Source organism: Protopterus annectens, chromosome 10.part0, assembly GCF_019279795.1.
Source record: "Protopterus annectens isolate FY-2018-M chromosome 10.part0, PAN1.0, whole genome shotgun sequence".
In the NCBI taxonomy this organism is placed as follows: Eukaryota; Metazoa; Chordata; order Ceratodontiformes; family Protopteridae; genus Protopterus; species Protopterus annectens.
The window spans coordinates 1,083,143,503-1,083,160,459 of NC_056744.1; the positions used below are offsets into that span (position 1 = coordinate 1,083,143,503).

At 45.2% G+C, this 16,957-nt stretch overlaps 1 protein-coding gene across 1 annotated transcript in view; it reads right to left on the reverse strand.

Annotated features, from left to right (window-relative positions):
- The window catches only part of STIL (STIL centriolar assembly protein), a 1,728,658-nt gene that overhangs the window by 1,294,085 nt on the left and 417,616 nt on the right, over nucleotides 1-16,957 (reverse strand). The window lies entirely within an intron of this gene.

The following is a 16,957-nucleotide window of genomic DNA, read 5'->3' on the forward strand; positions in this document are numbered from 1 at the left end:
GTAGCAGCTTCCAAGATGGATCAAGTATCCATACCCTTGAAACAAAACACCAGAAGAGGCCACTGCCCTGGTAAAATGAGCACGAACAGAAATAAAAATATCAAAAAAGAAATAGCCTTAGAAATCCAGGATGAGATGGTTTGTTTAGATGCCACCAAACCCAATTTCCTGCCACAAAATGAAACAAAAAGCTGCTCATAATTCCTAATTTGTCATCTTGTCTATATAATATCTGAGCTGTCCATGTAAATCCAAGGTGTGACGAATCCTTGGACTAGGATTCTGTGCAGAAGGGGAAAAAAGGATAACGAGTGGACTGATGCAAGGACAAATCATTACCCACCTTGGTCATAAAAGAAGGAATGGTATGAAGAGACACCCTGTCCCTGTGAAAATACAGAAAAACTGAAACCGCTAAGAGTGCCTGAAGTTCAGAGACTCTTGGCAGAAGTAAGACACCAACAATACAGCCTTCCAAACACAACGCTGTAGGAAAGAAAATGCAGGCTCAAAAGGTGGCTTAGTCAATTTCTCAAGAACAAAAGTAAGGTTCCCAAGGAGGACGAATAGGCTTTCTTCGAGACCGAATATAATTGATGCCTTTTAAAAACTACTCAACTTCAAAACTAGAAGCTAAAGGTGCATTCAGAGGCAGACCAGCAGAAATGGCTGACAAATGAAATTTTAACAGATAAATATGTCAAACCCAGAATTGAGCAACTTACACAAATAAGAACCCACACAGAAAAAGGGACCAGGTTATGCTTGAGACATCAAATTGAAAACCTCTTCTAATTTAGTCACACACAATTTTCTAGTAGTAGGTTTTCTTGGGTCTATATCAGATCTAAGTTTCAAAACTTTGAATCTGATATGGTCGACACCATATGATCGAAGTCTTGAAATTCTGAATCTTTTAACGGAGATCTCCGTACAGCGCGGAAAGGGAAGATTTCCCTTTTCTGCACTGTAGTGCTATCACGGAGTTGGTATATTTAAGTAGCGGGGGGGGTGTGGGGGGTGCAGGGGGCTTGCCCCCCCTGCTTAGAGCATTTAAATGGTTTGTTTTTGTAGGTTGTTGTATTTTACTATATTTTCGATGTTTCAAGACTTCGATTATATGGAGTCGATCATATCAGATTCGAAGTTTTGAAACTTCGATAATGTAATAGAGACCCGGTTTTCTAGCCTTCTGCAAAAAACAAAGCACATCCTCAGAAAACTGGTGCCAAAAAGGAATCAAAACCGTATCACCTAAAGTGTCAATCAAAGGGTGGACAAGTGAGCATGAATGAGAGATCCCTTGTCTTGGGTGAAAAGATCCATCCTGTGAGGTAATTTGCGATGCTTGCCCCTGGCCAGATCAAATTGAAGGGGGAACCAGTACCATCTGGGCCAAAAGGGAGTCACCAACAAGGCTTTGATTATACCCTACATAATCTTGTGCAGAACCTTCAGTTGTGGAGGAAGAGTGAGGATAGGTATACAAAAACATCTTTCAAGAAAAAAAACATGGCATTTACTTCCCAAGCCAAAAGACTTTGCACTCTGGAAAAGAACTGGGAAGTTTTCTGTTCAGAAGGGAGGTAAAAAGATCCACCACAGAAGTACCCTCCAACATACAATGTTCAGAAACACCTCCCTGTGAAGCATCCATCTGCAAGGATTAGTCCTGGACCTGCTCAAAGAGTCTGTCATCAGATTATGCTCTGAAGGAATGTAGACAGCCTGAAGAACCGACTGACAGTAGACTGCAAAATCCTAAGCCTGAAGAGCCAGCCTGCAAAGAAGATAGGATTCTGTGCCCCCTTGCTTGTTGATGTACTACATGACTGTGGTATTGTCTGTATATAAAAAAAAAAAAAAAAAACTTTAGAGGACCTGGAACACAGATAGAGTGAAAAGCCTGAAGAGCTAGAAGTAGAGCCCTCATCTCCTTGATGTTGACATAGTCTGCCAGTTGTTGATGGGAACAAAGACTCTGGACTTTTAGGCTGTTGGAGGAGGCTCCCCAACAGTGATCAGAAGCATCCTCCTGAGCAGGGACAGGAACCTGAAAAGGACACCTGGATTCAGGAAAATCTGGTAAATCCACCAGTGGTGCTCGAGCTCGATAAAAGGTGAGAGAGGAACCGGATACTCTATATTAAAAAAAAAAAAAAAAAAAAAGTACTTGAACCAAAAAGTCTTGCAATACCATTGAAACTACCTCATGTGGAGTTTGGAAAAGGCAACCATGGGAATGGTGGATGCAAAGTACTCCAGAGCTCAGAGAAATTCCCTTGCAGGAAGGACTAAAACAGGAAGAAGAGACTGGAAATAAGCAGTCAAAGAGAGAAACTTGGGAGGTGAGAGACAACAGAATGGTCTGAATCCTGCATCCTAAAAAAAACACTCAACCTGAGAAAAAGTCAGACATTTTTGAGACTGTGAACCCCACACTGCACAAAAGCATAGTGAAGTGTAGATCCTGAAGCAGAAGCTGCTGAGAGGGGGCTTAATCAAAAGGTCATCCAAATATGGGAATATTTGAATTCCCTGAACTCTGCAGAAGGTTACCACAAGGGCCAGACATTTGTTAAAGACCTTTGAAGCTGCAGAAAGATCAAAAGGCAAAGCAGAGAATAAATATTGTGAGGAAAGAAAAGTTGTATAAAACCATAGATGTCCTTTCTCTGTCATGTTGCAGTATTCATCACATATGAGTTTACTTCTCTTCCTACCCGAACATCTGGTCAGTATACAAAAGATTTCAGTCACTGTATGGTGCATGGGACATCTGACGTAGCTAGTAAAACGTGGGCCATAACAGTGACATCTGCATGCCCCAGCCCTCAGAACTGTAAGCCCCAGTCGGAACCAGTCCTAGCAAGGGTAATGCCAACCCTGTGCCACCCAGAAAGGGAAATGCTGCATAACAGGAGGGGTAGGTGGGTGAGAAGGAATACTGCAACATAGAAGAGAAGGACATTATGGTTATGGTAAGAGTTTACACAACTTTTCTATGCCCTTCCATTCACATATGTTGCAGTATTCATCACATATGGGTGAGTGCCAAAGCTCACTGTGAAGAAGGGGGAGGTGGCCTAGTTGAGTTCTCGTTCTCCAGGAATCCATGGAGAATAGCTCTGGCCCTAGAAATGTGGTCTAATTTGTAGTGTTTGGTAAAGGTGTGCACTGAAGACCAAGTGACTGCTTCCAGTATGGTGGATGTATCCAAACCCCTGAAGAAAGCCCCTGAGGAGAGCATTGCCATGGTGGAGTGTGCTTTGACAGTACCTTGCAGGGATTTCCCATGTTTGTAGCAAAAAGGTTATAGCTTTGGAAATCCATGTTGAAATTGTTTATTTAGTCACTCCCTTCCCTAGGGCCCTGGGGTGGAAGGAGATAAACAGTTGATCAACTTGTCTGACGGACTTGGTTTTGTGCAGATAACCATCAGAGTTGTCTGTGCACGTCCAGGAAATGGAGTACTCTCTCACCGTCTCCCCTGTGGGTTATGAAAGAAGGTTGGTAGGTGGATGGCCTGATTTAGGGAAAGGTCATTCCCCACCTTGGGCATGAAGGAGGGGTTAGTTCTAAGAGTAACCCTGTCAGTGTGGAATACTAAGAAGGGTGGAATAGCCATGAGGGCTTGCAACTCTGACACTCTCATGGCTGAGGTTAAGGCCACAAGGAGGACAGTCTTCAATGTGCAATGTTTTAGGGAGGCTTTATCTGCTGGCTTAAATGGAGGAAGCACGAGCTTCTCTAAAACATAGTTGAGGTCCAATGGGGGCGGGTTCCTGGGAGGTCTGAGGTGAAGGAACGCTTTATGGAATAACTTAGCTGGTAGTCTGGAAGCTTGGAATGTGTAGAGGTAGGCATGCTGAAATAGCAGACAAGTGGGCTTTAATGGATGAGAAAGCTAACCTTGTCTGCAATAGTTTACATAGGTAAGACAGTACTAGAGGGGGGTCTTGCTTTCCATAGGTTCATAGGTTTGTACTAGGCCAACGGCCTAGCCATAACAATTCCCTGGCTATTTCTTCCTAGAATATTTATTTCCCTGGTCCCCCTGTCTAGCAGGGCGACTGACGTGATCCCTGGGGTGAATTTCCTATCTCCCATCCAATCATCAAGGTTCCTTTTGAAAAGGGCCAAGGAAGCGCTCAGCTTGACATGTATGGGCAGTCTATTCCAGAGTATGGGGAGTCTCTGGGTCAGGAACCTATCCCTCTATCCAGCATGTTTTATTCATTGTAATGACCAGGTTTAGATCCGTGGAGCGTGTGGATCTGAGGGATTGCAATTTCGTTAAGTGTAGCATGTCCAACAGCTCTGGGTTTGACATGGCCTTGTATGTTAAGCAGAGATCGCCTCGGAGTAGGTGATATGCGGCAGAGTACAGCTGGACTTTTTTTAGACAGTCAGCATAGGGCATCTGCTTTAGGCCTGTGATTCTTTTAGTGAGGTATTTCTGTGGCCTTACCAGTTGTTGTACATGTCTTGTGAGGTACATACCAAATGGGGCATTGTACTGTACAATGGGTCTAATGAGGGATGAATACAGTGGGACAACAACCTCCTTTTTTTTCTGGATGAAAAGCCCTTCATGATTAGGTGTGCCACATAGGATTTCCTGACTGTTGTGGCGATGTGGTTATCAAAGGTGAGACCACTGTCCACCTGTGTCCTTAATTCCCTTATCACACTTCCGGTGTTTAGTGTACTGCCACTTATGTGGCAAATCATGGGTACATGGTTTTTCCCAAAGGGGATAACTATACATTTCTTGGCAATTAGCTTGAGCCCATGGCTCTGGCACCAAGCAACTTGTTTCTGTAAGGCCCTGTTGTAGAATATCCACATCATTTGGGGATTCAATAATGGTCCCAGTTTGCAGTCATCTGCAAACTTTGTTAGCCAGAGTCCTTTAGTGCTGGCCTGTACTTCAGAGAAGTAGATGCCAAACAAGAGTGGTCCCATGACTAAACCCTGAGGTACTCCACTTGTCACTTGTCTGGAGCTGGATTTGGAGTCTGCTACTTTTACAGTCTGGGTTCTGTCAGTAACCCAGTTGGCAACCCATCGAGTGACGTAGGGATTAATGCCCAGCTTAGTAAGTTTATCTAGGATTTCAAAGTGGGGGATGGAGTCGAAGGCCTTGGCGAGGTCCAGATAGGCTATGTGGACCGCCTTACCCTCGTCCACGGCTCTGGAGACTGATTTAAAGAAGTCAATCAGGTTGAGGAGATAAGATCGGCCCCTTACAAAACCAAATTGGGTGGGATCCAGTGTTTGAAGGTTGCCTATGTCTGTTTATAAGTTCCATGATAATGTGTTCCATGGCTTTGCAGATCAGGCTCGTCAGATTGATGGCACGATAGTTTGAGGGATACAAGGTGGATCCTCCCCTTGTGAAGTGGGATAACTGTAGCTGTATGCCACTCATTGGGCACAAAGCCTGAGGTGAGGCTATGATTAAACATGACACTTAGGTGAGGTGCCAGTTAATTTTGTAGTTCATGTAGTACACTGCCCAGGATGTCGTGAGTGCTTTTTTTACCTGCGTGTCCGTGATTACCGGAATTTGGAAATCTTTTGGCACTGAGATGGGCCCTTTAGGGGGTGAAGTTGGCACTGAATCAATCTGCCAGGATAGTGGCACTATCCTTAGGATCAGTATATTTAATGCCATTCTGTTGTAGCTCAGAGCAGATCTGAACATTGGCATTTAGATACTTGACATAGCTATAGAATGACTTGTGGTTGCCCTTAGAATCTTTGGCAATTTTATTTTCAAAACTAGCTTTGGAGGATTTTATGAGGGATCTCAGCTTCTTAGTGAGACTGGTAAGGGAGTATTTTGCATCTTGGGATTTTCCTCTTCTGCAACAGTTTCTTCCTTCTGTTATATAGTTTGTTTATGGCAGGGGACCACCAGATTGGCTTCCTTTTTTTTTGAGGAGAGCGTCTTGGTTCTATTTGGAATGGCGCGATCCATGCATGAGTGGATGTGCTCGTACAGTGCCTTAGTGTAGGATTCAGCAGTCGAACTTTCAGTTCCCGTCTGCATGGGTGTCATGACGTTTGTCACTTCTGACTTGAGTAGCATGAATTTGGCTTTGGAGAAGTTTTTTATGGAGGTTTCCCTACGGGGGTGGGGACGGGAAGTGGACATCAAGGGTGATTAGCTTATGGTCAGACCTGACCGAGGGGATGACCACTGGTGTGGAGCATCGATCTTCCGTATTGGTAATGACCAGGTCTAGGATATTTGAGCCCCAGGTGGGAGTATGGATTAGTTGATCCAGGGCGTTGGAATTTATGAATTCCAAGAACCATTGGGCAAAGGTGTTAGTACCAGAGTAGTTTTCCCAATTAATGGCAGGGTAGTTGAAATCACCCAGTATTAGGGTGTTTGGTTGTATCTTAATATTTTCCAGTATGTTTAGAAAGGTGCAGTGAGAATCTTGGGGCATGGTGGGGGGATCTTTATCAAGCTACAATTTGGATTGCAGTCTTACCTAGTGTTAGTTGCACCCGTAGAATTTCAGATGCATTGTGTTGGGCAACTAGCTTGGAGGTGTGAATATCCTTGGTGAATATGGACACTCCTCTGTCTTTAGTGCTTCGGTCCTGGTTTGGAGGCCAAAATGTGTGGTAAGAGTTGCAGCCTGGTATTGCAAGGGTGCTCTCTGGAGACTTGAACCAGGTCTCAGTTACTGCACAGATATCGATGTTCTCCATTTTTAGGAGTGCCTCGAGAGAGTGCATTTTGAGGTTTAGACTTCGAGCATCAAGTAGCATTACCTTCAGATTTTGCATGCTTATATCTGTTACGGTGGTGGTTTTGTCCTTTGAGCCTTGCCTAAAAAAGGCACTATAGGGGTGGCAAGAGCCTTGGCCAGTAAACTGAATCCCAGGGGGCGACAGGTGCAGACCATCTCTGGCAAGCATCGTGGTCTGTCGATCATGTCTTCCCAGGCAGACAGATACTGGATCCCCCTTGAATGATACCAGAAACTTAGCCAATTGTTGAAGTCAATAATTTTGTCCTTATACTGTGGTATCATTCTGGGCGAAGGCAGGATGCTACTCAGGGCTAGGGTCATACCTGCCTGGGCCACATGATCTGAGAGCTCTTCCATATCTCTATTCATGTAGCCCAGGGAGGTACGTCTCAAGTCATTCACTCCAACATAGACAATGACAGAGTCGTATTTGTACTTGTTGTGGAGTGACTTGAGTGCATGTGTTATGTGGTGGATCCTGGCACCCAACAGGCAGCTGACAGTAATTTTCACTTTGTTCAGCCTAGTGAGTGGGACATCAGTGAGCCTGACTATAGTCTCATCTGTGACTAAAGTGTTGGGTATGTTGTCTTGCCTTAGGGTCTGCTGTTTGGTGACACACTGATGTTTAGAGCTATGTGTCACTTTGGTTGTGATTGGTGGTGTTTGCGTTTCAGCTTCGGAGGTCCTTGTTGCTTGGGCAGGTTAATGTTAAGGGCCTCTGCATAAGTGGGTTTAGTGTTACTATGTGTGGATGTTGGTAGCATGAGTTTTTAAGGGCTATGTGTTGCCTGAGGTGTAATGCAGGTGTCAACCTTCTCCTCTTGACTGTCTAGCACAATCTTGGCTGGAGAGAGATTTGCTTTCAGTTTGGTTATGTAAGTGCATCTCTCGCAGGCTGTAGTGTTGGGTAGTAGGAGGAGAGGGTTGTCTGTGCACATGAGGCAATTGTTGCATTGCCCCATTATGCCCAGATCCACTAGGTGGACAAGAGAAATCACCGGAAACTGACGCCTGGACATGCTTGGTTCGGTGTTTCTTTAGTAAAGTACAAGAGCTGTTTTCCCTTACCATGGCAAGGTACTTTGCAAATATAAGCCGTTTACTGCCTACAATTAATTTCTCCTTATTAACAAGGAGAGTTGAATGCTTGTTATCAGTTTAAGGCTTCCTAGTGCTTTCCAGCAGGTTTTAGAGCAAGTGCTACTCACAGGGATTCAGATTTTTATACTACTACTGGGGAAACCAGCTAGTTCTAAGGGAAAATTTGAAGAGCAGACTTTCTGGCACTGGGAATACATTAAATTGCTATACTAATAAGCTAATAAAAGTGCAGGAGAGCAGAGAACTAGCAGATCTAAGGGGAAAAAACTGAAGAGCGCCGCTCAGAAGCTTTCAAATAATCCTGGATACAGCAAATCTGTATCTGGGCTACACTAGTTTCAGGAAAGGTTTGTTTTTTTTTTTTTTAGTAGAAAGTGAGGAGGCAGAAGATAATGAGATAATTCAATATGCAGAAGCTCTAAAGGGGTGGGCCTTTGCTAAGTTCTCACTATTAACAATAGAATGAGCTGATGTAATGTGTCGGGGGGGGGGGGTGTCCAGTATCGACTTTATACTAGAGGTGGGCAACTCAAAGCCACCAAGAAAAAAAGACCACAACAAGAACTGCGAGGATGGGTGGGGAAAAAAAGTAGTCGTGTACTTACCATAAATGTAGATGTTCAAGTGTATTCACTGTTGCACTCATTACATTTGGGGTTATCTGCCTGCATGTAGCCCTCAGCCAGCCTGAATACCAGCGTCTTGGATTCCTGCGTCGGATGTTGTCCCTCCTTCCATGACGTCAGGGGTATAAAACATGCAGCCAATGCCATTACATCAGTTTTTCTTGCCCCAGATGTCAGGTGCCCCCATAATGGGAAGCAATTATATGTTAGGTTACACCTCCAACAAAAAGCAAATACACCAGAAAGCTCAAATACACCAAACAAGAAGGAAAGGTACAGCCAAGAGAAGTCAGGGGCAGGAAGAAGGGCAACCAGGTCTGCAACAGTGAATACACTCTAACATCTACATTTATGGTAAGTGTACACAACTGTACTATGTTCTTCATGTTTCACTGTTGTAGTTATTACATTTGGGTAGATTCCCAAACCTAAGCAAGGGAGGAGGAAGTTAGAGAGCATTAGGACCAGCTATTAAGCCCTGCAAAACTGCAGTGGCAAAACCAGCTCTGGATTTAGAAAAAATAGGCAAATGGTAATGTTTGGTGAAGGTATGAACAGAGCCCCAGGTAGCAACTCCTAGGATGTCCTTGGTAGGGCCCCTCTGAGAAAGGCTGTAGAGGTAGATGCAGTCCTGGTGGAATGTGATCTTATCCCCTGTGGGGTAGGTTTTCCGTGGTGCTTATAGCAGAAATGAATGCAATGGGCTATCCATTTAGAAATGGTTTGCTTTGAAATGGCCTTCCCCTCTGCCCCTGCAGCAAAGCCAACTAGCAGCTGTTCAGATTTTCTGAGAGGCTTAGTCCTGTCCAAATAAAATCTAAGTTGTCTGTGCACATCCAAAGAGTGCAGAATTCGTTCTCCTTTTTGTGGATTAGGAAAAAAGGTAGGCAAATGAATGGATTGATTTAGGGCCACACTAGACACCACCTTGGGCATAAAGGACATATTGGTCCTGAGGGAAACCCTGTCTGCATGGAAGATAATGAAGGGCTCCACTGCCATGAAGGCCTGTAATTCAGACACTCTTCTTGCTGAAGTGATGGCTAGAAGGAGGGCTGTTTTTCAAGAAAAGAATTTCAACTCTGCAGTTGCAGCTGGTTCAAATGGAGGGAGAGGGAGCTTTTCCAATACAAAGTGAAGGTCCCAGGCTGGAGTAGGGGCTCACCTGGGGGGGGGGGGTCTTAAATTTTTATCCCCTCTGAGGAATTGCTTTAATAGAGGGTGAGAGAAGAGTGGTGTTTCAGTATTAGAATGTGCTGAAATTGCAGAGGCATGAATTTGAATGGACTAGAAGGATAAGCTCTTGTGGAGCATTTCTGTTAAGTACTGAAGAATATGAGGTAAACTGGGCACCGTAGGGGTCCATACCCTGGGTCTGGCTCCAAAAACAGTATCTTTTCCACTTTTCAGCATAGGATTTTCTAGCACTAGGTCTCCTTGCTTCCAATATGACCTCTAGCACCTTACTGAGGGATGCTATTGGAGAGCTCAAGGAATTAGCCAGTCTGCAAGGTTCAGGGTTTGAAGCGGAGGGTGCAGAATCTAGCCCACCTGCTGGGACAGCAGGGAAGGTGTCTGAGGTAGGTGCCATGGATCCAGCAGTATCATGCTGCACAAGAAGGGGTACCAGTGCTGGCAAGGCCAGTCTGATGCAATAAGAATTGTCCTTGGTGTGACCTGTTTGATCTTTAGCAGAACCTTCGAGAGGAGAGGCAGAGGGGGAAAGGCATAAACCGAGAGGCTTTCCCAGGTAAAGGACAGGGCATCCACTTTCCAAGCTTGACTGTGGGAGGTCCTTGTGCAGAATTTATCCAGTTGGTAGTCCTGGGGGGAGTCAAACCGGTCTATTTCTGGAGTCCCCCATTTGTTCCTCAAGAGGTTGAATATTTTTGGTTCCAGTTTCCATTCGTGTGGGTCCATGAGATTTCTGCTTAGGTCGTCTGCCAGTGAATTTAGCTTGCCTGGCAGGAATTGAGCTTGTAGGTGCACTTGGTAGCTCAAGGCTGTGTTCCACAGAGCCATGGCTAGTATGCAGAGAGGGTACAAGTTGGTTAACCCCTGCTTGTTTATGTACCACAGAACTGTGGTGTTGTCTGTCCTTACCAATAATTGTCCTTTAAGGATGTGGTCCTTGAAGGCTGTCAGGAAATTCTGTACAGCTAACATTTCTTTTTGGTTGATATGCAGGTGCATCTCACTCAGGTTCCATTTGCCCTGAATGCACTGCCCTGCCAAGTGAGCCCCCTTATATATAGTCTGATGCATCTGTAGTCAAGGTTTGGACGGCAGGAGGTAGATTGAAAGGGAGCCCCTTGTTGTGGTAGGCCTCTGCCCACCAAAGGAACTTTGTCTTTATACAAGGAATGATAGGAATCATTGATTCCAGGTCCTGAGAATGTTGACATCATAGGCTTTTTAGATACCATTGTAGTTTCCTCATATGCAGTCTTCCATATGGAATTAGTAGAATGCAAAAGGCCATGAACCCCAGGGCTTGCAAAATTTTCCTTGCAGATAGCTGGGTCTTTGTGGCCAGTAGTTTGAAGTAGGCTGTCAAACTTGTTTCTCTAGCATGAGGCAAGCCATCTGGGAAGTTGTGTTCAAGCTTGCTCCCAGGAATATAATCGGCTGGGCAGGGTATCAGATGAGATTTCTTTTCGTTTATGGTGAACCTCAGCGAGGTCAGAAGTTTCTTTACAAATGCCAGATGTTTTAATAGAATTTCCTGGCTTTCTGCCTGAATTAAGACAACCGTCCAGGTATGGGTATATTTGAATATTTCTCTGCCTGCAAAATGCAATGACTGGAGCTAGACACTTTGTGAATACCCAGTGTCTACCCTGGGTGCAGTAGATAAGCCAAAGGGAAGTGCAGAGAACTGACAGTGCACGGAGCCTTAGAAGAGAGAGAACCTGCTGTTGAGCCTCTGCCCACTGATTTGGGGGTAGGTCTGGCCAACCGTTTGGGGTTGGTAAGGTGTGGAAGTGGAATCTGTATCCTTGGAAAACTACATTTAAAACCCTTTTGTCCTGGGTAATGAGTTCCCAGTTTTTTGCATGCAGGGCGAGCTTTCCTCCTAAGGGAGCAGGCAGTTGAGCAGGGCTTGGAAGGGTTAAGGTTAAGTCATTGTGACATTTTTCCATAGGGGAGTGTCTTACTACTTCCAGCTTTGGAAGTGGGAGTCCCCCACTACTTAGGACTGTGAGTAGCCTGTGACTGTAACCTAGGTGGTCTGCTGCTCCTGGGTTTTGACTGAAGGCCTGGAAGAGACTGGAAAGGACCAATTCTTAGAAGGCCAATGCCTACTAAATCTGGGAGGCTGTAATTGCAGGAAATCTTTCAACAGTTTGCATAGATTTAGCTTTTTCTTCCATCTTTTTAAGGACTTCTTCTGCCTTGTTGCCTAACAGGCAGTCTTCGTTTAAGGGAGCATCCAGTAATTTAGCTTTAACATAATCTGGCAAGTTTTGCTCCTTAAGCCAAGCATGCCTTCTAAGTACAGACCCAGTGACAGCAGCCCTGCAAGATACTTCTAAAGAGTCAAAACCACATTGCAAAGTGTGTTTACCAACTTGTTCAGCAGAATGCATTAAATCCTGTAATTCTTTATGTTCAGCACAGTCAGGAATCAACATAATTTTCTGTTTAAGTAGTCCCATAATATGCTGCTGATACTTTAACATATGAAACTGGCAATTTAAGGCCCTAATGGCCAAAGTAGCAGAAGTGTATACCTTCTTACCCCATCTGTCCAAGGCCCTGGAATCTCTATCAGAGGGGGTTGGGTTTTTGGCAGCAGTAGCCTTAATGCCCTTTGGTCCTTGAGAAATAGTCTCTGGATCCGCAGTAGGATTCTTAAAGAGGAACTTGTGAGAGTCAAGTACTCTGTAATACCGGTCAGGTTTTCTGGGAGCTGGAGGTAAAGTGTCTGGGGCTAGACTAGATTCCACGAAGGCATCATCTACAATACCCAGAACAGGAGGGATAGCTAAAGGCCTGTGTTGAAGGAGGAGTAAAAATTCCCTAAGCCTATTTTTGGAGTCAGAGTAATCCTAGCTTTCCCAGTGGAAATGCTCCCTATGATTGTGCAAGGTTTCACCAAAAGAAAAATCTTCTGGAGGGGAAGCAGAGGGAATGGAATCCTCTGCATCAGAATCCTCATAGGTAGATGAGGGCAAATCCTGGTAATCAGAAGAAACAGAAATTTCAGAATCTTGATCAGAAGAATCAGAAGGAAAATCAGTTCTAGGTCTCAGAGGGGGAAGGCTGGCTTCCCCTAATTAAAGTAATAAGGTCTTCAGCCATTCAAAGCATTTGTTTTTTTGGCATATGGGCCTGACCATGCAGTTTGGACATCTATTTTCTAGGCGTGGGTCAAGTTTTAGGCCTCTGATGAAGAAGATGGCGTTAGTTTAAAATGCAAATCTGTAGGCCTGAATACATCCTCAGAAGCCAGTGCCTGCACAGCGGCTCCGGACCCATCCAATGTAGAGACATCCGCAGATTCCATAGTCAAAGAAGCATCTCATGGCATACCGGACTCCAAATGGGTCTCAGTAGAGGCCTGTGAATCTGAAGTAGTGGGTATCAGGGGCTGCGAAAGCGGCTCACTTGAGTACCGACAGACTGGCGACTAGCTTAACGAAAGAGTCGTCGGCAGTTTTAGACCCATGTGGTCTGTCTCTGTCTTTATCCTTACGTTTTTTCGGAATATCGGTAGTCGGACGGCTTACCGAAGCCATTTCAGGATAGTTAAACAGAGTACCAAAATAATTTGCTGCGAAAATAGACAGATGACGAATAGTTCGGGGGTTGAATAAGGCACAAAACTGACAGTGAGGGATATCGTGGTCTGGGCCTAAGCAAGGAATGCAGTACGAATGAAAATCTTTATGAGGTATTTGCTTTCCACAGGTAAGACAATTGTTAACTTTTACTGACATCGGTTAAGAGCAAGAAAAAGGATCTCCAACAGGGTACTTAGCTTTTTTTGAAGACTTCGGTTCTGAAACTCGAAAACGAAAAGGTTGGCCGACCGGCAATTGCAAACTGCTTCTGCTTCGGGCACCGCGCAGCAAGAAAGACTGATGTAATGGCATCGGTTGCATGTTTTATACCCCTGACGACCTGACTTCATGAAAGGAGGGACAGCATCCGATGCAGGAATCCAAGACTCTGGTATTCAGGCCGGCTGAGGGCTACCTGCAGGCAGATAACCCCAAACGTAATGACTGCAGCAGAGAAACACGAAGAATATCAACAGCTGTACAGATTACAGAGATATTAAACAGTGCAGACAATAAATGAGAACAAACACTTACCTTTTCTCAATATCACAGCTGGCAGTAGGTGATTCTCTTTGCTGCAGACTGAGCAACAGGTATATCTGATTTAAAACACTAGCTATTTAAGACACAGGACAGGAACCATTATCAATTATCCAAATGATAACAGCTGCAGGAATTCCTTAGCCAGATACTGCCAGTTCTGCAATCTTTCTCTCACTAAGACAACAGTTAGGCTTCTAGACCAGCGGGTCCAACTGCCTTCTGAGACACCATATGGAAAATATCTTCCACTTTGAAAGGTAAGCTTTTTTGTATTTGGTTACCTGGCTTCCTGCCGGACAGTGAGGACGTCCTCATTGTAAAGGTGTCTGAAAGGGATCAGAATCCTATCACCCACAGGGTGAGGTGCAGAGATTGCCACTGTGGGTGTATTTGGGATCTCTTGTGCTGTGTGAGACGGTCCACTCTGGGGGGGGGGGGGTAACTTGTGGTAATTGCCTTTGGATAACTTTTAAAAGGAGGGGGAACCAATGCTGTCTTGGCTAATAGGGAGTCACCAGCAAGATTTTTGGTCTGTCCTGCTGGATCTTCAGCAAGACCTTCTGAACAAATGGGAAGGGGAGGGGATGCATAGAGGAAAGTACAGTTCTGTACCTACCATAAATGCAGATGTTCGAGTGTATTCACTGTTGCAGTCATTACAATTGGGTTATCCTGCTGGCAGGCTACCCGCAGTCGGCCCGAGTTCCAAAGTCTAGGTCCAGCGTTGGTTGCTGTCGCCTCCTCCCTGACGTCAGTGCGCCAGGGGTATAAAAGATGCAGCAGACGCCATTTTCTTCAGTCTTTCTTGCCGCGCGGTGCCCGAAGCAAAAGCAGTTCGTGCCGGTCGGCCGACTCCTGAGATTTTCAAATTCGAATTTCAGATCCAAAGTCTTCATTAAAGCTAAGTACCCCATTGAGGAAACTTTTTTCTTGCTCCAGACCGATGTACCCAACCAGTGGACCAGGTCCAGGAAGACGTCCCTGTGAAGCATCAATTCGTGATTGTTTGTCATGGACCTGATGAGGGATTCTGCCTGAGAATTCTGCTGTGAAGATATGCAAACTGGCTGTAAGGCTACTCCCTGGGAAGTGACCAGTTCCCACAGAAGAAGAGTCAGTCTGCAAAGCAAATAGGATTTGGTCCCCCCCTACTTGTTGAGACACCAAAGCACTGTGGTATTGTCTGTAAAGATTTTTAGTGGTCCTTGTACATTGGTTTGGAAGGCTCGCAGGGTCAATAATATTGCCTTCATCTTTCGGATATTGATGTGTTCTTTCCTGTGTGGCCCTGGCCACATTCCTTGCTTTCTCAGATGTCCCAGAGTTGCGCCCAAGCCTGAGGCATGTGTGTGCATGATCTGTTTGGGTTGGGGTCGTTGAAGGGGGAAGACCTGGGTTGAGGATCACCTGCTTCAAGCACCAGTGGACTTCTTGTATGAGGCAGGGCAGGAGAGGTACCCTGTACTCGAGGGTGTGGGAGTGTTGGATCCAAACTGAGGTACCATTGCAATTTCCTCATATGGAGTCTTGCTAAGGGTAGCATGGGGATAGTGGCTGCCATGTAGCCCAGGAGACTGAGGTAATGCCTTACAGTTAATTCTGTGGTCTGGAGGACCAAAAGTAGGTGTTGTGCCAAGCTATCCACCTTTTGGGGAGGAGGTAGGCTATCATAATGTCTGTCTGAATCCTGCACCCCAAGACGACGATGTCTTGAGTAGATTCCAGATGGGATTTTGCAAAGTTGATTTGAAATCCCAGGGACTGTAGGAAAGTAATAGTAATTTGTAAGTGTTGCCAGAGGGCCTGTTTGCAGTCTGCCTGAACAAGTCGACCAGGTAAGGGAATATCTGGATTCTTTTTGTCCTGCAGAAGGCAATAACTGGAGCCAGACATTTGGTGAAGACTCTGGGTGCAGTGGAAGGCCCAAAGGGCAAGGCAGATAATTGAATGTGAGAGGAACAGAGCACCTCAGGTATTTCCTGAAACTTGGCCTTATAGGGATGTGAAGGTAGTTATCCCTGATATTTAAGGTGGCCATGAACCCTTGGGGAGGAGGAGTGGAAAGAGATGGTAAGGTCAACATCTGGAAAGTTGGGACCCGAAGGAAGAGGCTGAGTAGTGAGACGTCCAGGATTGGCCTCCAGGGACTGTCCTTTCTTGGAACCAGGAAAATCCTGGAGTAGAAGCCTCTTCCTTTTGCAGATAGTGGGACTGTTTGAATGGTGCCCTGAGCCATCAGGTTGTCTAACACTGGCTGCAATAGGGGGAGCTGTTCTTTTGGTGGCTGTGGGATACCCCTTTTCTTTGGAGATATGAGCCAAGCTATAAAATACCCATTTTCTATTATAGAAAGGACCCATTTGTCTGAGGTGATAAGTGTCCACACTTGAGACAGTGAGAGGCGTGCACCGAGAGAGGGATTAAGGGAGAAGGAGGGGTTTTTAAGGTTGGCAGGTAGTCAGACACTACCTGCCCTGTCTTGAAAGGGTGGCCTCTGGCTAGAAGAGGTGGGGGCTCTGGTAGGAGTGGGTTGCTTCCTGGAAGTTTTCCAAGGCCTTGTGGAAGCAGCAGGGCAAGAGTGCTTTCTAATAAATTGTGTTTTTATTGGGTAATTCCTCGAATTTTGGTACAGGACAAACCAGCAGATGTTTTAAATCCTGTATATCTTTCCCCTTCTGTTGTAATTACTTAAATAAGTCAGCCACTTTTGTTCCAAACAGGGCTGTGTTGTCCAAAGGGACAACAACCAACTTGGCTCTAAAGTCATCTGGTAGAGGTTGGAGGGGAAGCCAGGAGTACCTTCGCAAAGCAGATGCTGATGATGATGATCTGGCTGAGGCCTCAGCAGTATCATAACTGCACCTTATAGAATGCCTGGCAACCTGAGAAATGAGAGCAACTAGGGAAGACAGTGAAGCTTTAGCAGCAGAATCTGGGGAGTTTGACAAATTCTTGGAGCTCTTTTCCAAAAGGGATAAGGCATATTTAACCTGGTATGTCTGGTAATTAGTAGCTCTGATAGTCAAAGTAGCAGAAGTGTATATTTTCTTACCCAGACGTTACATAGTTTGCTGTCCTTGTCAGCAGGGAGAACAGTGGTGGAAGGCAATAGTCTTGAAGC